The sequence below is a fragment of the Brachycentrus maculatus genome, unplaced genomic scaffold (genome assembly GCF_059751285.1).
Source record: "Brachycentrus maculatus isolate JH-2025_06_01 unplaced genomic scaffold, ASM5975128v1 h1tg000039l, whole genome shotgun sequence".
Taxonomy (NCBI): Eukaryota; Metazoa; Arthropoda; class Insecta; order Trichoptera; family Brachycentridae; genus Brachycentrus; species Brachycentrus maculatus.
Window position 1 is genome coordinate 757,339 of NW_028280793.1, and position 22,514 is coordinate 779,852.

At 34.2% G+C, this 22,514-nt stretch overlaps 1 protein-coding gene across 3 annotated transcripts in view; it reads left to right on the plus strand.

Annotated features, from left to right (window-relative positions):
- The window catches only part of LOC148312469 (protein phosphatase 1 regulatory subunit 14B), a 64,698-nt gene that overhangs the window by 10,404 nt on the left and 31,780 nt on the right, over positions 1 to 22,514 (plus strand). The window contains exons 1-2 of one of the 3 annotated variants that reach the window (XM_088277118.1): positions 2,094 to 2,334; positions 2,420 to 2,475. The exons of 1 other annotated variant lie outside the window; for it this stretch is intronic. The gene's annotated coding sequence lies outside the window, so the exon portion shown is untranslated. Of the gene's footprint in view, positions 1 to 2,093; positions 2,476 to 22,514 lie in introns of those variants that run through there. One more of the 3 variants, XM_088277117.1, reaches the window with a different exon arrangement.

The following is a 22,514-nucleotide window of genomic DNA, read 5'->3' on the forward strand; positions in this document are numbered from 1 at the left end:
ACCTCGATCTTCTCTATTTTAATTATGATTAACTTCTTCTTTTAACTCTTATTCGCACTCAATTGTGCAAAGGGCACTGCATCATATAAACGCAGTGTTATCTTGATCGTTACTTACATGAAATAAAGGTGATCATCCCTCCGCTTCAGGTACCAGGGGTTATATTAAATAAATATTAGAGTGTAAAATAACTTATATTTATTATCACCCCCTGGAAATCGAACTTGGGACCTCTAGCACGGTAGCTAAACATGCCAACCATTACACCACGGAGGTGGATGAAAATATTTTAGCTGTTATATTAATACGTAGATTGACGTCATAAAACAATATGGCTTTATTTAGAAGTTATGTGTCTGGGTCCCCTTCAAAGTATTCACCTTCCCGACCCACACACTTATTCCAATTGTGTTTCCACTTTGGAAACAGTCCTTAAACGATTAATTATTTTACATGTTTTTTTGCTATTTTAAGATTTATTGCACTATTCACCATGTATTTATTTTTTATTATAACCCTTATCCGCACGTAATGGTGCATAGGGCACTGCATCAAATTGACGCAGTGTTATATTGATCATTACTTACATGAAGGCGAGGTGATCACTCTTGCGCTTCAGGAACCAGTCACAGGGTAATATTAAATCAATATTACAGTGTTAAATCACTAATATTTATTTTCACCACCCCCCTTGGAATCGAACCCGGGACCTTCAGCACGGTAGCTAAACACACTGACCGTTACACCACGGAGGCGGATAGAAGTATTTATTATTAATTGTATTCTTTATTTTTCATGTATTTATAGTATTAAAAATCTTGAAAATTAATCGCTAAAAAGGTGTTTGGGGATTCATGTTCGTTTTTCGCTACATATTTGTATTTTTGTGGCATTATTCGTTAAACCTGCTGATAAACTGCTTATCTGTATAGCTTTTAATCGAGACAGTGTTAAATGGTTTTCGTGAGAAAAAAAGATGAGCAAAAATAATCAGCATTAAATGTTCAAAATATTTTCACTTGATTTAAGTTTAATTATTTATTGTAACTGCAGACAGTTGGCAGAATTCCATATTGAGCTGTTGGGTAAAATATCCAAAATCAAACACAGTTATTGGATTGAATTCTACTTTTATTTACATAAATGATACGTGACGCGCTTCGTCTTATTCAGACATTATCAAACACTCAAACACTATGTGTTTGATAATGTCTTAATAAGACGAAACGCGCCACATATCATATATGTAAATAAAAGTAGAATTCAATCCAATAACTGTGTTTAATTTTTAGTTTAGTATGACATTTCTTGGTGGAACTACATTTTATAGAATAAAATAAGAAGTTTTTAGTTTTGTTACACATAAATCATATTTATGCGGAAAAAAACTAAATAGTTGTTATTTTTTCCATACTATTTTCATTTCTATTCATTTATACTATTTCAATTTATTTTAATTTCCCTTGCATTTTCTTATTGAAAAAATCACAGTTGCATTGTTGTGTATTACATTTTTATTTTTTAAAAGGAATAACCCGCAAAGCGTCTATTTTAGATCCTTGTCTGCAGGTAGGATAGTAAGGATAGGGAAGGTAAATGTGAAAAATACATCACAAACACCCAGAACAATTTAAAATAAATATAAACATAGTTGTAACAATGAAATATTATATGTTTAGTATATTATGGATTTGTTACAATATGTTTTTGAAGTGTTTAATTCCTACACAAGTAATTACACTGTCATTAGCGTCATGCGAATTTGTTCGACTCGCATCTCGCAACACATTTGGAGAACCGCTCGAAATTGCAAAGTTCTTTATTCAAGTTCACAAAGCTCAATCCGCACTATTAGCAGTGTATATTTCAACGGCTCTCAAAACAATGTAATGTAGCAAAACGGCGTATTCCGCTCCAATCTTTCAACACTCGGGCGACGCTAAAACGAGCGCTTTCCGGACGAGCCTTCGCGCTGAAAACGCGCTTGGTTCGATGTCGGCACCGCTGGAAGGGGACAGAGAGAAGTCCGAGAGGTAGGCTGGCAATGTGTGTAACAGAGATGGAGATGTTCTTGGTCTTTCCATTCGAGTATCGCATTTCTCCGACGCCCCGAGCGAGTCGCGTCGTCTGTTCTGCGCTCTCCTAGCCTCCCGACTGCCGGTTTCGTTGGTTTTTCACTCGGAATATTACCGGATTCTTCTTAGATATTCCACGTTTTTCGAGAAACTTTTCCATTTTCCATCGTTTATCTCTCCGCTGAAAGAAAGATCTTTTAATTCATCTTTTAAGTGCTGTTTCGAGTCATAATTTAGTGTTTTCGCTGTACGGTATACAGTTAGTATCGTATCGTGTTTGGAACTGTGTTTTTGTGTACTTTTTATAAATTGTGCAGATTCATATATTACCGGGAAACTTTTAGTTTTTAGCCGACTACAGAAATAGAGCTTCGCCGAAATAACGCATACATCAAACAAAGTAAGAACTAATTCATATTATTTATACGTTTCTTTGTAAAATATGTACGTATTTTTATTCCCACTTTTTGCTAAACTCACATGTAATATTTTGTTAGATATTTCATTCATTCAAATCCCTTTCCACACCTCAATGGTGCATAGGGCACTGAATCATATAAAAGCAGTGTTATCTTGATCGTTTAACACATGAAGGAAAGGTGATCAGCCCTCCGCTTCAGGTAATATTGAATAAATATGAGAGTGAAAGAAATCACTTATATTTATTTGACCCACCCTTGGGAATCGAACCCGGGGACGTCCAGAACGGTAGCCGAGCGTCCTGACCATTTTACTACGGAGGCGGACATTGTTAGATATACATACATATTATTTTTATCTAAATGTTTGTGGTGAGATTGAGCGACGTTTTTTATACATATGGTTATGTATTTTTCTGATTAGGTACCTATTTTAGTAATATAATTCGTATGTTATTATCAAAAGTGAAAATATGTTTGTTCATCACGATTACACGATGATTGCTCGTATTAATTTTAGTTTGTACATCGTGTGTGCTAATTATTTTACCGGTTACTTGGTGTTTTGAAATTCCAACGTAGCGAAATGTTTCACATGGGCATTTCTCATACTGACCTAGTATTTCCTACTTGGATAACAATACTTGAAGTATCCTTGCATAATTTGGATTCTGAACATTGGTCGTGGATAGTAAACTTTAGGGCCGCAGACCACCAAAATTGCAATAATTTATAAGCATTTAAAAAAATGTAGTCTTTTCATTCCTGTGAGTGTTGAAATATTATATTGTTTTTTTTTTAAAATTAATGTTTTACTTAGTAAATACCACTTTTTCTTAAAATCTACTGTGACACGCGTTTCCATGCATTCCGCATCATTTTGTAACACGTGTGTGAAAATGATGCGGAATGAATCGAAACACGTGTTGCAGTAGATTTTAAGAAATAGTGGTATTTACTAAGTAACACATTGATTCAAATAGATAGATTTTACCACAAAGTGACTGCCAAATCAATTAATGAAAATATTATATTGTCTTTCATCAGTGATGAATTTTTAACTATGATATTTGTTTTTTTTTTCTATGTCAGCCTATGACACACCATAATCCCTATAAATACAATGACTTCCATATTCTTCTTCATTTATGTTGAAATGTCAACAAAAAATCTCCAGCGGAGATAACCCAGATGTTGTGATGAATTTTTATTTGATGTAGTTTTGACTTGAGATGCAACATTAATTGTCATCTTAATCTTTTAAAATTTTTGTTTTAAGGGAGACGTGTAACGTTCACAATTTCACCCATTCTTTCACATCCATATTTCATTAATTTTTTGAACTTGTATATATGCAATGGTCTTGGATGCCTTTCACAGGTAGGTAGTAATTCAATTTTGATTGTGGTGCTGTCAAATCTAAATCTATTGAATAACTGCTAAACTTAGGTCATCCAAATGCCAGGTCGTAAGCCCTGGTATGCTCAGACTTCCATCTTCTTTCATAAAGAAAGATAGATGTTTCTTTTTAAGTTAAAACACCCATGTTATTGACATATCATCCGTAGGGTAAATAATCCAGTGTCTGATAATATATCACATATTATATCTGACAGTATAAAATTGAAAATTGCTGATTTTGTACAATTTTAAATTAGCTAGGACACAAAATGCCGGACCTTCTTCTAGTGCAACGGACTGTTGATGACAGTCAACAGTCCGGCTTCTCCTGAGGAGTTTTACGTAGTTTCCTCCCAGCAATGAGCAAATGCTGAGGAGTTCCTGATTGGCCCACACTAGATTATCCCACCTGTTCCCAACAGAAATTGAAATATCTTTATTTTGTGAGAAGAAAATAAAATTCACACAATGATCTATAAACCTTGTACATAATAAGCAAGGTAAATAATAAACGCAATTTACATCTAAAAAAACATTTTAAATTTTGCTTTCGCAGAATGGCCCCATGACTTTATTCCATATCTTAAAATGGATTCTATTAACGAAGAGAAGATAATCTTTACAGGCGGTTAAGACAAAATACAGGACAACTTAAACCAAATGTACTCTGGTGATTCAAAGGAAAACTGAGACTAAAATAGTAAACTTGCGCATCGGAAAATCCTTTGTGTGTAAGGAAAGCAACACTCATCTCGTGTATTTCAGAGAACAGATCCATTCCAGTTCACCTATTCTCTATTCTTACTTCAATCAGTAATATGATGCCAGATTTCTAAGGGCTTTTGTTGCGCGAATACCGCTATAAAGCCCGACTAATTTGTAATTACAACACAGCATCAATCAATCAATACGAAACTCTTACTGTTGTATTTCATTCATGGGATATCGTATTAAATTTTTTTAATGACGGCACTAATTATAATCAAAAATGCCCGAGGCGGCCACATATTATTATTGATGAGCGAGTATTTTTTACACGTATGTTAGTTTCCAACGTGGTATCAAACGATTGTTTTATTATTATTATCTACATTTATGTTTGCTAGTTTATTATAATTATCTGCAAAATCACCTTAAAACGATTCAAAGCATTAAAAACATCTACTTTTTTGTTTATCTTCTTCTTCTTTATCTAGGAATGTGTCCTGTTTTTCTCGGAGTCCACTCCTTGAAGTTGGATGACAAGCTATCACATCGTTTAGGTGGTCGTCCTGGGGGTCTGTTACCTCTTATTCATTCGTCCGCTGCTATCCTCATCACTCGGTCCGAAACTGCTATTCTCACATGATCTCTCCAGAAACGTCTTCTTACTCTTCCCCATCGCACACCTTCGACCTCTCAGATGTTGTGCGATGGAGAAGAGTAAGAAAACAAGAATATTTAAAATAGTAGGTGGTTCGGCCCCACGTTGGGCGCCAAATTGAAGCAACCAATTTTTGTCATTTAACCGATATACCTTGGAATTTTGGAAAGGGATTATTATTTTAATTAATAAAAAGAATTAATCAATTAGCATTGCAGTTCAATGAACTTTTGTTTTATTGTTTTTATAAGCTCAAAAATGTGTTCAATAGATGTTCGAATAGCGATAAAAGGAAAGAATGCAAGGCTGAGAGATAAGCATTATCTTCTTTTTGTAAATACTGGAGTTTTTTATCCACACCCAATGATGCATAGGATACTGCATCGAATTCATGCAGTGTCAAATTAATTTTGAAATATATGAAGGCAAGGCGATCAGTCTTACGCTTCAGGTACCGATCCAGGGTAATATTATATTGATAATATAGTGAAAATTCATTTAAATTTATTTCCTCCCGGTAATCGAACTCGGGACCTCCAGGATGGTAGCCACGCGCCGTAACCATAACATTATGGAGGTTGACGAAAAATATATGTTACTCTTGATGCATATGTTAAGTAAACTGGCTATTAAAAATACGCATATGGCGTTAAACACTTGAAAATATAATAAGTTATTAAAATAGTTACATCTTTAGATCGTTATAATCATAAATTTATTTAAATGAGTTCTTTTTTATGTCTCCTCTAAGTATATTTAATACACGTTTGTCTTTTTTAGTGAATAAAGTAAATATAAATACTTATATATTATCATTCCAGGAAATATGCTTACGATAATTTTGCATGCTAGATAGACGAAAATATGTGAAAATATCAGTGATAACGTTCATATCAATAAATTTGTTTGATCGACATTTTTTTTCAATAAGTACATAGGTACCTATATTTTAAATAGAGGTAAATATTCTGTGCTGATTAGTTTGAGCTTTATATATTTTCTTATACTAATTTTATCGATAAAATTATGAAAGGTTTGTTGAGATGGTTTTTAAATCATTTACATGTCATTCCACAAAGTTAATGCCGATTCAATAAATAATATAACTAACAATTATATTATTATTTGAATAGATAGATAAAAACGCTGACGAATAGAAGCGAGTGTTTTTGCCTAGAATTTTCACTCATGAATTACATGAAATTATTGTAACTTTAAACATAAAGAGGAAATCTACTCACGAGTAGGCAAAGGCTATGAAACTTAAAAAGTTGAAGCCTGAGTAGGGTTATAATAAGCGGTGTAGCATAAGCCGTAGCTAGATTTCAGAGTCACTTGGAGGTTAGGTAATTAATGACGAATAGAATGCTGTGTCGAGATTTCAAAGCAATCAATTTGAGTTGATTTGATATTTTGAACCAAGTAAAATTAAAGATCATTTTTATCTTTATGTATAGATAACCAATCATTGTCTAGTTTTCGGGTAAAATATTACAAAATGAATAAAGTTTTCCACCCACTGCGCATGTGTAGGTAAGCATCACGGAGAACCGTGTCATAACTACGAAATAATTTATTCAAATACGATCCGCCACACTTCATAGCGCGGCGAGCATATTTCCAAAAACTCATTGAAAAAAGATTTGAAATTCCTTGGGCTGTAATTGACAATGGAATGAATGGAGAAGCTAGAAACGCAATTATGGAAAGTAAATGTTTCTCACGATTATGGGATTATCGTCATTAGTGGGAGGATTTGTGAAGCCGGCGGAGAGAATGGACGGTCGCCTTTTATGGCGTACTCCTACTCGGTACGTACACCTTCACCGGATGCCCGGACCTACTCTGAATCGGGAAATTCAACGTTAAAAGCAGGATTCTCCTCAAAACTGATCTTCAATAGCAACACTGGAGACATTCTTGTCTCCAGTGTTGTTATTGTAATTAGTTCAAGTGTCCGGCGGAGGGGTTATAGTGATATCTCGCATCTTCTTCTCCTATCGTTTCCTTAATTACTGAGCATCGTGACCCCCCTGCTGGCTTCCTCTGGAGCCTCGGACAACACTCCGCCATTGGTCCCTGGATTTTGCAGCCTTTACAGCTCCCGTAACGTGATCTCTTTCACCTGGTCGGTCCATCGAGTTGGAGATCTACCTCTAGCTCTCTGACCTTCTAGGCCTCCGGTTATGACAAGCCTCTCTAGGTTGTATGGTGGTCTACAAGCAATGTGGCCGAAGAACTGGAGAACTCGTCTTCGCGTCTTCGTCAAAGAGTCGAAAGACGATCCACGATCATCGATGAGTGTCCCTTAGAGACAAATAAAGAGTTAACGCATTTGTGGAAGTCTGGGCGCAACATACATCAATAGTAAGGTAGAGGAAAGGCAACTGAGATAGTATGGGCACATAGAACGCAGAGAAACTGATAATATTATGAACCAGGTAATTGCCATGGATCTTCCTCGAAAGACATCTAGAGGAAGACCAAAAAATCAACAGATGCTACAATAACACGATTCGAGGCAAAGCCTAGGTGACGTTGTCCATGATGATAGAATGACCTACAACCTGAGGACGATGAGAGCTGACCCCGAAAGTCTACAAATACGAAAATTTGGAACAAAGCCAGAAAAAAGAAGTGTTGCTTTGAGAATTGCACCAATGGTCTACTGAGTACCTTTTGTAAGCCGCGATGCTGTTAACTTTAAAGAAAAAACAGGTACCTAATTTATTAACAAAGCCGCATTCGGAGTAGGCACTTTTGTGTTTTGTGGTCAACCATTCTATTATATCATCGTTACTTTTGGTCATTACGAGTTAAGTAATAAAATCGTCTCAAGTAGTATGTACCTTCATTAAATTCAAATTATGTAAATATTCCGAGACGCCTCGAGCGAATCGTTTCTGGCTTGTATTATGAAGCAAGTACTTAATCCAATTGTTACATATGCAATTAAACGGTTTTATCATAATTTTATGCAAAAGAAGAGCGCTGGTGAACTTTTTCAGAGCATTGAAAATAATTCAAACAAACTGAAGTATTTTTTTTATCATTTATGCTATCAGACACGGGATTATTTACCCCCTACGAATATCAATATATATTACATATAGGTATCTCAACTCGAGACCTAGCATCTATCGTTTTTACAGACTCCCATTATTAGTTTATGTTTAATTTATTTTATTTGGGAATTTAACATATCAGTAACATCAAGTTATACGCATCACTCACTCCTTTCAACAACGTCATATATCAAAAATCGTAATTTTTCAGTTGTGCATGTTTTCGGAATGCCCAGAAAATGTACTATATACCAGCAAAAACCGGCATATTTTAAACTTAATGTTTACCCACTACAGGGCAGAAAGTGTTTTGTCATTTTGAAGAAAAGGTATTATTAATTTTTTTTTAAAAATATAAGTACTAAATATTTTCAAATGGAGAAAAAACATTCAGGTTTTTACCTTAAATAGATGTGTTGCACAGTAAAAATTTCAATAAGTGGCTTGATATTTATTTTAAATTTATTATATTTTTAAAATTTAAAAACGATCTCCTGAAAAATCAAGTTTTTTGATATGTAACGTTGTTGAAAGGAGTGAGCGACGTATACGAGTATTACAAAACAAATATCAACATTAATTTGCACTGTTCCATTTACAAAATTTTACATTTGTAAGAAAACCTACAAGAGGGACAAAATTACAACTAACATACGAAAGGAATCCAACAACAGTGCATACCTTTCAAAAATTAATGTAATATGAATGTTCAAAAGTGGTCCGAATGGCGAACGTTACACAAGTGTAAGTGATCACTTAAGCCAACCAAATGGCAAGTCCTGAGCCCTGGAATGCTTTGACTTCTATTTTCTTTGAAAAAACAAAAGATGTTTACAAGTTTTTTACAAATATAAAAAAAAACTTACTGTAACTAACTATGCATTTTCAATATTTTTAATTGTGTCCAAATACTTGTTCACAAAATCTGGATTATCTCCAATTACACGATTTATTTTCATATTATTTTTTGACATCTCAAGATGTCAAAAAATAATATGAAGATAACTCCTGTAATTAGAGATTATCCAGATTTTGTGAACAAGTATTTGGACACACTCAAAATGTAGTAAATAAATTATCTGGTCAAATTATAAGCTTAAATAATAAAAATTAAAATAGTATTTTCTGGCGTTTCTCATGTGTGTGATTTTAATCCAGGATTCGGACCTCACATACTAATAAAAGAGTTTCTGCTCAATAAAAAGCTTCTTTTCATCTCACCAATAGATATCTTTAGTGAAGTTCTAGTGATTCAAGAACAATGTTTCAAAATTGGTTCATATATATAAATATAGAACTTCCAAGAATTTGAGTAGTGTGGTTGTCAATATGGGTAGAATTGGTGAATGTTACACGTGTATAAAGTGATCACTTAAACCAGCCTATGACGGTCGTCGTCAGCCCCGTAAATGCCCAGACTTCCATATTCTTATTCATCTTTGATGAGATGTCAAAAAATAATATGAACCATGCATTTCACTATCCAGGTTTACTCTCCGGATGTCCCGATAGTAAGACAGCTTAAAGTGATCACTTAAGCCAGCCAAATATCAGGTCATAAGTCCTGAGATGATCAGACTTCCATCTTCTTTGGTTTAAAAGCTTTAGATACTCAACATGTTAACTTAAAGTACATATTTGCATTTCGCCATGTGGGCCGACTCGCCAGATGTGCCGATAACAAGATAGTTTGAAAATACTGTTCCGAGAGATTGATGAAGGAAATTTTCAGCCCAATATTGACATAATTCACGGATAATTTTAAATAACTTAACAGCAGTAGCGGCTAAACGAATTACAAAGGCAACCTCGTGCGGTTTGCGGTAATGATAGATAATAAAGAGAAAGACGATGCATACAGCGGAGCGGAACGGGAATGAAAATTCCGACATAATAGAATGATGGACACAGCTGTGTGCACACTACATTGGAATACGTATATGATAATAAAAATAAAAATAATACACAATTCTTCATAAGCGCCTTCTCTGGCGTAATCCTCGGACAGCGGCAGAGGCGGTCAATTCCAGAGGCCGAAATAAAAACGAGTTACTTTCATCATTTCGCGACGATTTTTATCTTCGTTTATATTCGATCCGGCATTTTTGTTATTGTTGACTCCAAGATTGTGAGCGAGTGCGTCACAATAGGCCTTTGTTACGATGTTGGATCACTGGCTAATAAATTAATGTGAAAAATCACAAGACTATCGATAACATTCTTATTGAAATCTGTAAGGAACTAAGGGAGATATTTAAGTTTAAACTTTAGATATTTGAATAAAACGAAAAACGTGCGTTCGCATACGTCATTGAACGTTTTATGACGTCATATGGTTTATTGTCTATGGTTTATAGAGCTGTAATAGTAGTGGTATGGATTGTTTGTTTACCACTACACTACCATTTGTGTTTTACAAATATGAGGGGAGGGTGGACCATAGACATCAACAAATAGAGGCGCCAATAATTTAGCAATGTTACCAACATTTCAATAACTCCATCGTTTCTGCGGCGTCATTCATTGCCAACTTACGAAAACAACGTATTTACGAAGGCGAATTTTCCAAATGAAAATGATGAATGAAAATATTGATTATATCGGCTGTTATAAACACGAATGAGTCTAATCCAACCCTTTATAGGTTGAGTATGTTAAATTAGATATTCCTCCCGTCTGACGAAGATTCATAATAGAGAATGTGGATGGGTTTTTCATGGTCTTCCGTACAAAATCTGTAGATTAGGGAATCATACAGTCCAATGTTTGATATGGGCTTCCTCAGTCTGCTGTGACTTGTCAAGGTCCTGGTTAGGATCCTTATTTGTTTCTTTGTCAAGCTTTATATGTTACTTGCTTACTTTATTAAACAAATCCAGAGTCTCTTGTAATTTTTCTCTATTGATAGTGTTAAGCATGAAATCTGGCAGCACGGAAGCAATAAGATTTCCCAAAGTACCGATGTCGATTAATCCTAAAAAACTAACTAACTAACCATCACGCCGCTTCCCCGCAGGGGTAGGCAGAGAGAATAGAACGCCACACCACTCTGTCTTTGCAAATATTCTTCGCCTCTTCCACGTTCATGCATCTCCTCATACATACCCGCTGATTGTTATGACTCCTAACCTGACCACTTCCAAGTATTTGGCATACCTGATAGTGCCATATTTTTCTCGGTCTTCCTCTGGTCCTTTTTCCAATTACATTCGCCTCATAAATTTGTTTTACCGTTCTTTCCTCACTCATTCGTTCTACATGTCCAAACCATCTCAACACACCTTTCTTAATTTTATCGATAATACTTATCTCGGCTTATCCTCTCATATCTAATAAAAGTTTTACTTTTTCTTATACTACGAGTATAATCCTACAGAGAACCATCGTATCATCTTTGTATGAGACTAAATTTCTCTTAAAACTGACGTTACTTCGTCATATTGGTTTTTCTTTATCGCATTTTTTTTGTCACATTTTGTTTTATACAAACATACATATATTTACGTATTTAAACATAAATTTATATTTAAATCTAATAAAAGACTGTGAAATTATGTAATACATTTTGGCCAACAACTCTAATTTGGTGTCTACCCACAAACTTCATATACTTATTTATTTATATATTTTTCATCATGACTTTAAATTACAATTAACAATGATGTGCCCTCATCGAGTTTTCTTGTGCCGATGGCACGTTTTACAATACAAATTGATAAAACTATATATAGGAAAATTGTTTGTGACATGTAATCAAATACGACATGGCCGAATGATGCGATCCATTTCAGATATACCCACTTCTATTATCCATTTATGAATAGCTCTTTTTTACTTTTTTTTCAATGACTTATACATAATAAAAGCAGGTTGTACAACTTTATTGCATAATAATCAAAGTTCGCTCAAAGTAATAAAACCTTACTTTTAAATGTTTTCGTTGGTTGAAATCGGATTTAGTGAAATTTGATTATCGCCAGCGCATTTATCCAAGGAGTGTGAATAAATAGTAAACTTTTTCTATTAAATATCTTCGATGAAACTTGTGACAATTAGAGTCACGTTCCGACATTAGATCCGCTTTTCATTATTGATCGATCGTAACTAAACTATTCACGCCGAAACAATTTGATTAAGTAGTTTTCTTTTCGTCTTTGATGTAACAAGTCCGCCCTCAATTTGGAGTGTTTATTTCGCTTTCCGATTTCTTTCACGCGTATTTGCAAGAATTTTCTACAGTTTTAGTTTGTATTTTACAAATCTGTAACTTCTCAGTTAGTCTTACATCTAAAACTAACTAAATAATCATTACGCCACTACTCTCCAGGAGAAGGCTGAGAGAATTTAACGCCAGACCTATCTGTCTCTGCAAACTATCTTCGCCTCTTTCATATTCATGCATCTCCTCATACGATACAACATCACATTCCTTACATTATATAAGGACCGTTTGGTAGGTGTAGTAAAAATTATGAAACGATCAAACAGTTTATTAAATTAAATTAGGTAATTTTTTGTGAGAGACAACATATTGAGGGTATACTTACTAGTAGAACGGATTAAGTTATACAGAAACGTTCCTCTATAACGATGTTTAATGGAAAAAAAAATCCAGGCATACAATTTATCTCATATCATCCGTATGTAAAGAGTTTATGACATGTAATGTGTATGAAATTAATATTGTACCTAGCGATACGCCTTATCTGCTATTATTAGAAATGGGTTTCTATGTTTCTAATTTTCATTTCTTTGTTCAGTTTGAAAGAAGATTTTTTATGAGTGATAATTATTGCTTTGGTGATGTCCGCCTCATTATCTTAAGTGTTTTCCTTAGAAGTGTCCATACCAATTATCAGAAAAGGAATTTGGACAAAGCTTCGTTTGTTCAATAAGTAAATAAAGAGACTAATGAGACACTCTGGGGAGCGATCATGACGACTGCTGAACATATACTAAAAGAGTGATAAAATAAGAAATAAATAAATTAGGAGCAAAACCAGAATAGCGGATATCGTGGATCGCGTAACAAGACTAAATGAACAGGACACATTGCAAGACTAGATGGACCCCTAAAATGAAAAGAGGGAAACCTTGGGAGAACAAAAGAGGCGTCGGAAGACTTCAAAAAAGATGGTCCGACGATATAGCCGCTGTGGGAGGTAAAACTGGCTGTAAGCAGCAACCGACCGAAAAAATGGAAGGATACGGAAGACGCCTATATCCGGCAGTGGAGGACAGAGGGCTAAAGAAGATGAAGAAGATAGACACGTGAAAAAACAATGCGATGCGGAAACAAATGCGTCCACCGTCATCATGATCGGTCCTCTGACGTCATAATAAGCAAGTGATTCACCTTTGCAAACGGATTATTCAAACGTGTATCGTTTTCCTGTTCCCCAATAAACACTTCTCGTCTAACGTATTGATTCTTATGTAACGGGCATAATACATTATCTCTGAATGTTTTTGTTAGTCATTATTTATTCACAATATATCGATTTCTGCTTGGATGTGCTTTGAGGCGTGTTCACGTCGTTAAAAAACAAAGATTGTGATTTATAAGACCGGATAAAATTCTAGGAAGCGATCTCGAGATGCCCTCACGCCGCTGGAGTTTAGTTTTCCTTGATAACCGAAGCGATTGCCAATCGTTTTGACATCATTGATTCTGAGAACTGAAAGCGGGAATGGGTTCCTTGCATTATAGTAGGGCCGTTCGATAGGTCCGGTAAAATCTATGAAACGACGCCACAGTTTATCAAATTAAACTAAATCTTTTTTTGCGAGAGGGGACATATCGAGGGCATATTAACAGAATGGAGTAAGTCATACAAATTCGGGACAGTAGTGTATAAAGGAAAAAAAATGCAAGCATTCTTACTCAATACATGTCACTTGAAAAAAAAATTGGTACACACATTCACAATAACAAGTACAATCTTCAGAAATGTAAAAGTTGATTAGTTAGTATTAATTTCATAACATTTTGAGCGTGTCCGAATACCACAAATCTAGGTTTTCTCCATTTAGGGTTATTTTAAACTTTTTTTTTGATATTTCAACATAAGTGACGAAAAATATGAAAGTTTGCGTATTGACAGGGCTTACGATCTGTCAAAGGCTGGTTAAGTGATCACTTTACACACGTGCAACACATACATCATTCTACCACTTAAACATAGATAGATCTTGAGAACTCATATGTACAGCGTCATGAGAAATTCCAAAAGGTTGTCAATCACGGATAGAATAGTGAATGTTGCACATGTATTAAGTGATCACTTACCCAGCCTATGATATATCATAAGTTCTGTAAATTAATACCAAGACTTTCATATGTTTTTTTCATTTATGCTGAGATGTTAAAAAAATGTAAAGATTTTTTTTTAAATTTTCATATACAGGTATTTGTACTTATCAAACAACCCACGCGTGTTACCCAGCCCTTTCAAAGTAAGATATTAAATGATCTACTGTAATTATATACACACTCCAGTAATATAGTTAATGGCCCTTCGTTATTCCGTGTATAAGCTGGCCACTGATTACCTTCTCGCATACCTGGACTATTCGGATCTAACTGCCGTGAATTTTGGTAATAATTTAATAGGTCTATGAGGAAGATTATAGTCGAATTTTTTGCATATAAATTCCTGATATTGCATGTTCAAACGCTAATCTTGTATCCCGAGCATGTGTTTTTTTTCACTATGGCAAATCGCTCACTCCTTTCAAGAACGTCATAAATCAAAAATCGTCAATTTTAAGTTGTGCATGTTTTCGGAATGCCCAGAAAATGTAGTATATTCCAGCAAAAGCGGCATATTTTTAACTTAAAATTTATCCGCTACAGGGCAGAAAATGTTGTTTTTGCATTTTGAAGAAAAGGTATTGTTTAATTACTTTTTCAATTATACTAAATATTTTTCAAATGAAGAAAAAACCGTCAGGTTTTACTTAAAAAGTAAAAGTTCAATAAGTGGCTTGATATTTATTTTTAATACATTGTGTTATATTTTAAAACTTTAAAAACGTTCTCCTGAAAAATCAAGTTTTTTTTATTTATGACGTTCTTGAAAGAAGTGAGCGAAATGTGCTCCAATATAATTCAAGAGCTTTTAATTCATTGGGCGTGCGTAACTTTAGCACTGATATGTAGCTAATCTCTCCGTAATATAATAGTGATTAATTATAAACGTCTTATACTGTATCATATAAAAAAATTAAGGCATAGGTACATTTTTTATGGACCTATTTATTTTCGAACGAGTAAATATTCGATCAATAATTCTAAAATCGATCAATAATTCGAAAATCGACCTTAAATTCGAAAATCGATTAAAAATTCGAAAATTGACTATAAATCAAAAATCGACCAAAAATTCGAAAAAATATCAAATAACTTTAACTAATGACTTAATAATAATAATATAATAAATCCCTTACCGCACCCCAATGGTGCATAGGGCACTGCTTCATATAAACGCAGTGTTATCTCGATCGATTACACATGAAGGAAAGGTGTAATGGAACTAATGACTTAAATGAGTATATTATGAAATCGTCAGCAATTAGTCGGCTTTGTGACAAAATTGTCCCGAAAGATTTTTGGTTTAAAATAATAGGTCTATGGTATTTTGTTATTATGTATTCTTATTAAAACGTATGTTACCGATTTTTTTTATATACTGGCAGAAGCCTGAAAACTTGATTTTCAATTTTTATTCTTTTGTTTTGACCAGTATTTTTTCACAATATTTTGAGTGTGTCCAAATCTTTGTTCACTTATCTGGATTTTACCGCCTATTGTTTATATTGACATCTCAAGATTGATGAAGAATAATATGGAAGTCTAAACATGAACAGTTAAATATCTTCTAAGTAGATTAAGAAAAAAATGTGAACAAAGATTTGGATACACTCAAAATATTGCAAATCAATTATTTTATTTTATTTTATTTTTATTTATTCGGGAATTGTACAGCTTACATATAAAAAAATGATATAATAAACAATAGTTACATTAACAATAATAGACATTACATTACAGTAACAAAAAATAGTTACGTTAAAAAAAAGCCAATTAAACAATTCCACATTTATGTTTTAAAACTATTAAAAAACATTCAGAGATATAAAAAAGGGTATTATATACGATAATAGATTTAGCAGAAAGAAGAAGAAGAAGAAGAAAAGGAGAGGAATTAATGAGGAATTATTGATTTTACTAAATATAGCCGCTTGTGCACTACAAGGAATTTTACCGTCCGGCACTCCGATTTTGAAAAATGAAAGCGACTACGACAGTTTAGCGTGATCGAATTTACGCGCAACGTGTTCACGCACCGATCAAGAGCTCCGATCCGAAGAAAGATGGACAAAAGAACAAGCCAATCCAAGCCAATCATCCGTTTTATATGCTAACTGACATGCCGGACGGTAAAATTCCGTGTAATTTCGTGTAGCTCACAAACGCACTAATATATATATAGGATACACACAGGGAGCGAGGATCGGGTTAAGCAGCTTTTGAATATAATATAGCCTTTTCGTTACAAGGCCAAATATTAACGGAGTTTCTGAATACTGATGACTTTTCGATATTACATTTACAAAATTAATTTTACTTAAATAACACCCGCCATTAAACACATTTCAAGGATTATATTTATCAAGGCTGTTATTTCGCATTTCAAATCGCACTCAGTGCGTTTTATTTATAATAATTAATAAAAAGAAACCTTCCGACAAACCATGAATTCCTTTTTCATTTTAATTCGGTTTCTCTTATATACTTACATCCTGCATCCTGTCATATTATCTACATAACATACATACGAGTACATACATACCTATTATGTGTCCATGATGTATACACTAATGCGAATTACGTAGGTACCTAAATGTACATAATTTTCAAATAAACACGACTTGTTTTCAAACTGGAATAAAAATCACATCAAACTTAGTGTAATATATGGTATGCTTAAAATTATAATAATATTGGTATAATTCATATTTGAAGAGTGATATCCCGTTTTATAACTTGCCAAATACAATGTTATCAAATATTTATATTCAGTTATAATGCCAGCCAGATTCGAAGCAAACAGCTTCCTTCTCAATACTAAATTATTAATTGATTAGTAAAATGTATTTTGATTTTATAACGAAGATATTGTGTCGATTACAATCGTAAATTTTGATGCAATTCACAATCGAAGTACTAACTTTGTAATATGTTTTACGTTTTATAACTTGCAAAATACTATATTTAAAAAAATAATATACAATTTTTTGAGTGTTTTCAAGTCTGGATTATCTCCAATTAGGAGTTATTTTTAAATTATTTTTAGAAGTTCCAAGAATTTGAGTGGTGTGTTTGTCAATCATGGGTAGAATTGGTGAATGTTACACGTGTGTAAAGTGATCACTTAAACGACGTAAGCCCCGTAAATGCCCAGACTTCAATATTCTTCTTCATCTATGTTGAGATGTCACAAAAATATATTATACAATGTTTATATGAGCTAGTTCCTCTGTTTGCAATTTACAGACTCGCGCAAAGACACTCATTTTTCATAGCTCCGAAACAGTTTAATTTATTCCACAGAAACTATATATCGCTCACTCCTTTCAAGAACGTCAAAAATCAACAATTGACAATTTTCAGTTTTCATGTTTTCAGAATGCCCAGAAAATGTACTATATCCCAGCAAAAGAAGCATATTTTTAACTTAATATTTACCCGCTACAAGGCAGAAAGTGTTGTTTTTGCATTCTGAAGAAAAGGTATTGTTTCATTATTTTTTAAAATATATTAAATATTTTTCAAATGGAGAAAAAACCTTCAGGTTTTACCTAAAAAGATGTGTTGCACAGTAAAAATTCAATAAGTGGCTTGACATTTATTTTTAATACATTGTGTTATATTTTTAAACTTTAAAAACGCTCTACTGAAAAATCAAGTTCTTTGATTTATGACGTTCTTGAAAGGAGTGAGCGATATTATGTTAGACGTTAATTACCTAAGTTTGTTTCGATTTGAAATTTCGCTTTAATTATTTATTGAAAAAATATATTTAAGTTCATTTTTCTTTTAGACGTATTACTCAAGTATTACACGATTGCTAACTTTTTTCTTTTTCATCGTTTTTTTTTTATTTTTTTGTTTTCTGTTAGTCAAGTATTTGTAGTTTATATTAACACTTTTGTTCTTATTTTACTTCTTATAATATCTATTGTTTTCTTGCCAGTGCCTTTTACTATGACCTTAAATATAATGTATACCTATGAACCAATTTAGAAACCTTGTTCTTGAATCACTAGAACTTCACTAGAGACATCTATTGGTGAGATGTAAAGAAGCTTTTTATTAAGCAGAAACTCTTATATTAGTATGTGAGGTCCGAATCCTGGATTATAATCACACACATGAGAAAATAAAAAAAAATAATAAAAATGAGAAAAAACAAATATTAAAAAAAAAAATATTAATAATAATAATAATAATAAAATAAAAATGAAAATGGTATTTTCTGGCGTTTCTCATGTGGGTGATTATAATCCAGGATTCGGACCTCACATACTAATATAAGAGTTTCTGCTTAATAAAAAGCTTCTTTACATCTCACCAATAATGTATACCCACACACAGGCCATGCCTTTGTGGGATTTTTTTTTGTATTTATATATATTTTTTGTGTGTCTTGTTTTTTTTGCATTGTGTTGTGAAATGCCTCCTCCTAACCCTTATCCGCACCCCAAAGGTGCATAGGGCACTGCATCGTATAGAAGCAGTGTTACCTTGATCGTTAAATACACGAAGGAAAGGTGATCAGCCTTTCGCTTCAGGTACCAGTCCAGGGTCATATTAAATAAATATTTGACTGAAAAATCAATAATATTTATTTTGACCCTCTAAGGAATCGAACCCGGGACCTCCAGCATGGTAGCCTAGCGCGCTAACCACTACACTATGGAGGCGGACAAAATTATTGTGAAATGCAAAAGAATTAAAAAGAAAGAAACATTTACGTCGATCGAAATACCATATATCCGAGGCAAACACAAATATTTATTTTGTGCGCTTCGAGAAGCCGGAAAGGACGTTCAAAGACAGCATTTTCTCGTACGCAACGTGTAATTGAATATTGAACCGTTTGCTGGAAATAAAATGATCAAAAATAGCCGCTGTCTGTAGTACCGAGAAACGTGTTTTCGGTTTATTTTTACTCGGGTGACGAGTTTATCAACGATACCAGTATGCTAAATATACACTAACGGCGGTATAAACATTGTTTGGAATATATCGTAATGTCTCTAATGATATGGTATTGTAATGCTAAATCGAAATGCGATGCAACTTAAATTACTAAAGATTCGATACAAGCCAAAAGACAAGCCTCTAAGAGGCTTTGCGGGTTGTGCCTTAAAAAAAGACAAGCTTCTATTTATTCGGTAAATAAAAAATAGTCAGCCAGGAGTCTATGTATATCCAGAGAGTATGTACGAGGAGATGCGTGAATGTGGATAAGGCGAAGATTGTTTGAAAAAAATGTGTGGCGTATTATCCTCTCTGCCTCTCTGCCTACCCCTGCAAGAAAGCAGCGTGATGATTAGTTACAAATAATGTCACAAATCTGGATTATCTCCAATTATAGGAGTTATTTATCGTATTATTTTATGACATCTCATCAAAGAAGAATGTTTCACGTGTGTTAAGTGATAACTTAAACCAGCCTATGACGGTCGTCAGCCCCGTAAATTAGTTATGCTAGATTAGTATATGTTATTATTCCACAAAGCTAATGTTTAAACAATATATAATACCATTTTTTTCATATGGCAACTGTTTTGCGGAACTGTCAATAATTATGATTGCAAAAAAAATGGATAATGATATTTTTATTCATTCAATAGTTTCCAGTTTTTTCTCCGCAAAAATGCAAATCGGTCGTGATATTTTTGCGGGAAAAATACAACCAACAGAAAACAGCATCACCAATACTTGAAAAAAAAATACTCTTGTATTGCTGTTTGCTGACCGCTTGCTCCGGCATCTACCTGACCAGTGGTGGAATATTGAAAATTAATTATGACTGAGTATCGGCAAAACTATCGGCATTTGTTGTAATAATTGAAAAGAAAATATTTTGAACTAAGTCAAAATAATGACTTTATTTATTTTCGTGTTTTTATGTAATATTTTTTTCTATGTGAAAACCCCCGTCTCGAGGCATGAAAGGGATATTCGCTAACACAGAATTCATTCCACCCGAGAACACCGGAGAGGTTACATGTCTGTTCACGCTCGATTTTTTAAATAATGTATAAGTATTGGATATTTTTTGTTTTATAGAATACGCATACTTATATAGAAAAAATACTCTAAAAACTCTTTTTCAAAACTATATAATTATTTCGAAAAAAACTATGTTTTTTCCATACAAAAACGGCGTTTTAAAAGAAATCTACATTAAATTTTACCTTGGTTTAAAGAAAGTCAAGATTAGGGCTATCGGATATCTCGCCTTAATTTAAAGTAAAATATAATCAAAGTATTTTGAAAATAATAAATTAATTTATTTTTGTGTTTTATGAAAAAAAAAAAATCTATGCGAATATCTCTTTAGACACCCACCCGAGTCGAGACATTAATTTACATGATTTAAAATGTTCTTATGGTGTCTAAAAGAAAACTAATTAACTAACTAACCATCACGCCGCTTCCCCTCAGGGGTAGGCAGAAAGAATAGAACGCCTCACCAATCTGTCTTAGCAATCAATCTTTGCCTCTTCCACATGCCTCATTCATACCCGTCTATTATTCCGGCTCTTGAACTGGCCATGCCCAAGTATTTGTAATACTTTATCATGCCAAGTTTTCCTCGGTCTTTCTTTTTTTTGGTCCATAAGAATAGGCGGGGGACAATAATACACAGTGTTTTGAGGACAAGGGGAGACAGATGGTCACGAGGTTAGCAGTGACGACTGTGCATCAAAATAAGAAGATTGTGGTCTATTTTGAGAATCAGTTACATGTCCAGAATTCCATTTTCCACCACTGTGCGCCGCTCCGCAGCGTCTGTCCTGCCGACCCGAGGGGTCAAGTACCTTCCGAGAGATCAAAATCTGATAGTCCACGCTCGCACACCTGCACGTGTGTGCCTCGTACCGTCTACACACGCCACACCTGCACATGTGATACACACACAGACACACACTCCAGCGCCGTATACGCTGGCTGAACACGCAAAATAGTTTGCTCCCGTTGCAGGTTGGAATTATCCAGTTCTCTATGACGCGGACATTAGTACATACTGCAGTAAATTATAAGCGAGTGATTTTACCTAGAATTTTCACTCAAAGCTAAACTGGCTGTACACAACGCAGTCCCGGTTCCAACCCTAATATGTGGAAGTGAAGCTTGGAGTTGGCAAAAGAAGGATGAAAGTATACTGGATGCAGTCTCTCTGGTCAATGCGATCTCTCAGTGCGGCAAAACGATGTATGATAGTTCGAATGCTGAAATAAGGAAGGAACGCAAATTTTTAATAAGTAAGTATCATCGATAAAATTAATTGAGGTGTGTTGAGATGGTTTGGACATGTGGAACGAAGTGAGTGAGGAAAAAACGGTGAAACAAATTTATGAGGCGAATGTAATTGGAAAAAAAGTAGAGGAAGACCGAGAAAAACTGACGTGATCAAGCATTTCAAATACTTGATCACGCCAGTTTTTTCGATCTACAAATACTTGATACGTTGTCAGGTCAGGCGTCGGAATAATTGGCGTGTATGTATGAGGAGATGCATAAATGTGGAAGAGGGGAATAATGTTTGCAAAGACAGACTGGTGTGGCGTTCTATTCTCTCTGCCTACCTCTGCGGGGAAGCGGCGTGATAGTTAGTTAGTTAGTTAGCAGGCACCTCGGTGTTTGGAGCGCTACGTGCAGCGCAGTGAAGGGATAACTGGAGAAGAGTCATTGCTTCCACAAGGGTCACAACCCTCAGCACGAGGAGTAAGACGGAGAATAAATAGTAACATTTTTTATTATATATATTTTATTATACCGGATCATAGCCCTGGGATGCTCAGACTTCCATCTTCTTTCATAAAAATGGAAAGAATAATACGTTTCATATGAAGTTGAGACACCTTTAAAATTATAGTAACATTAAACATT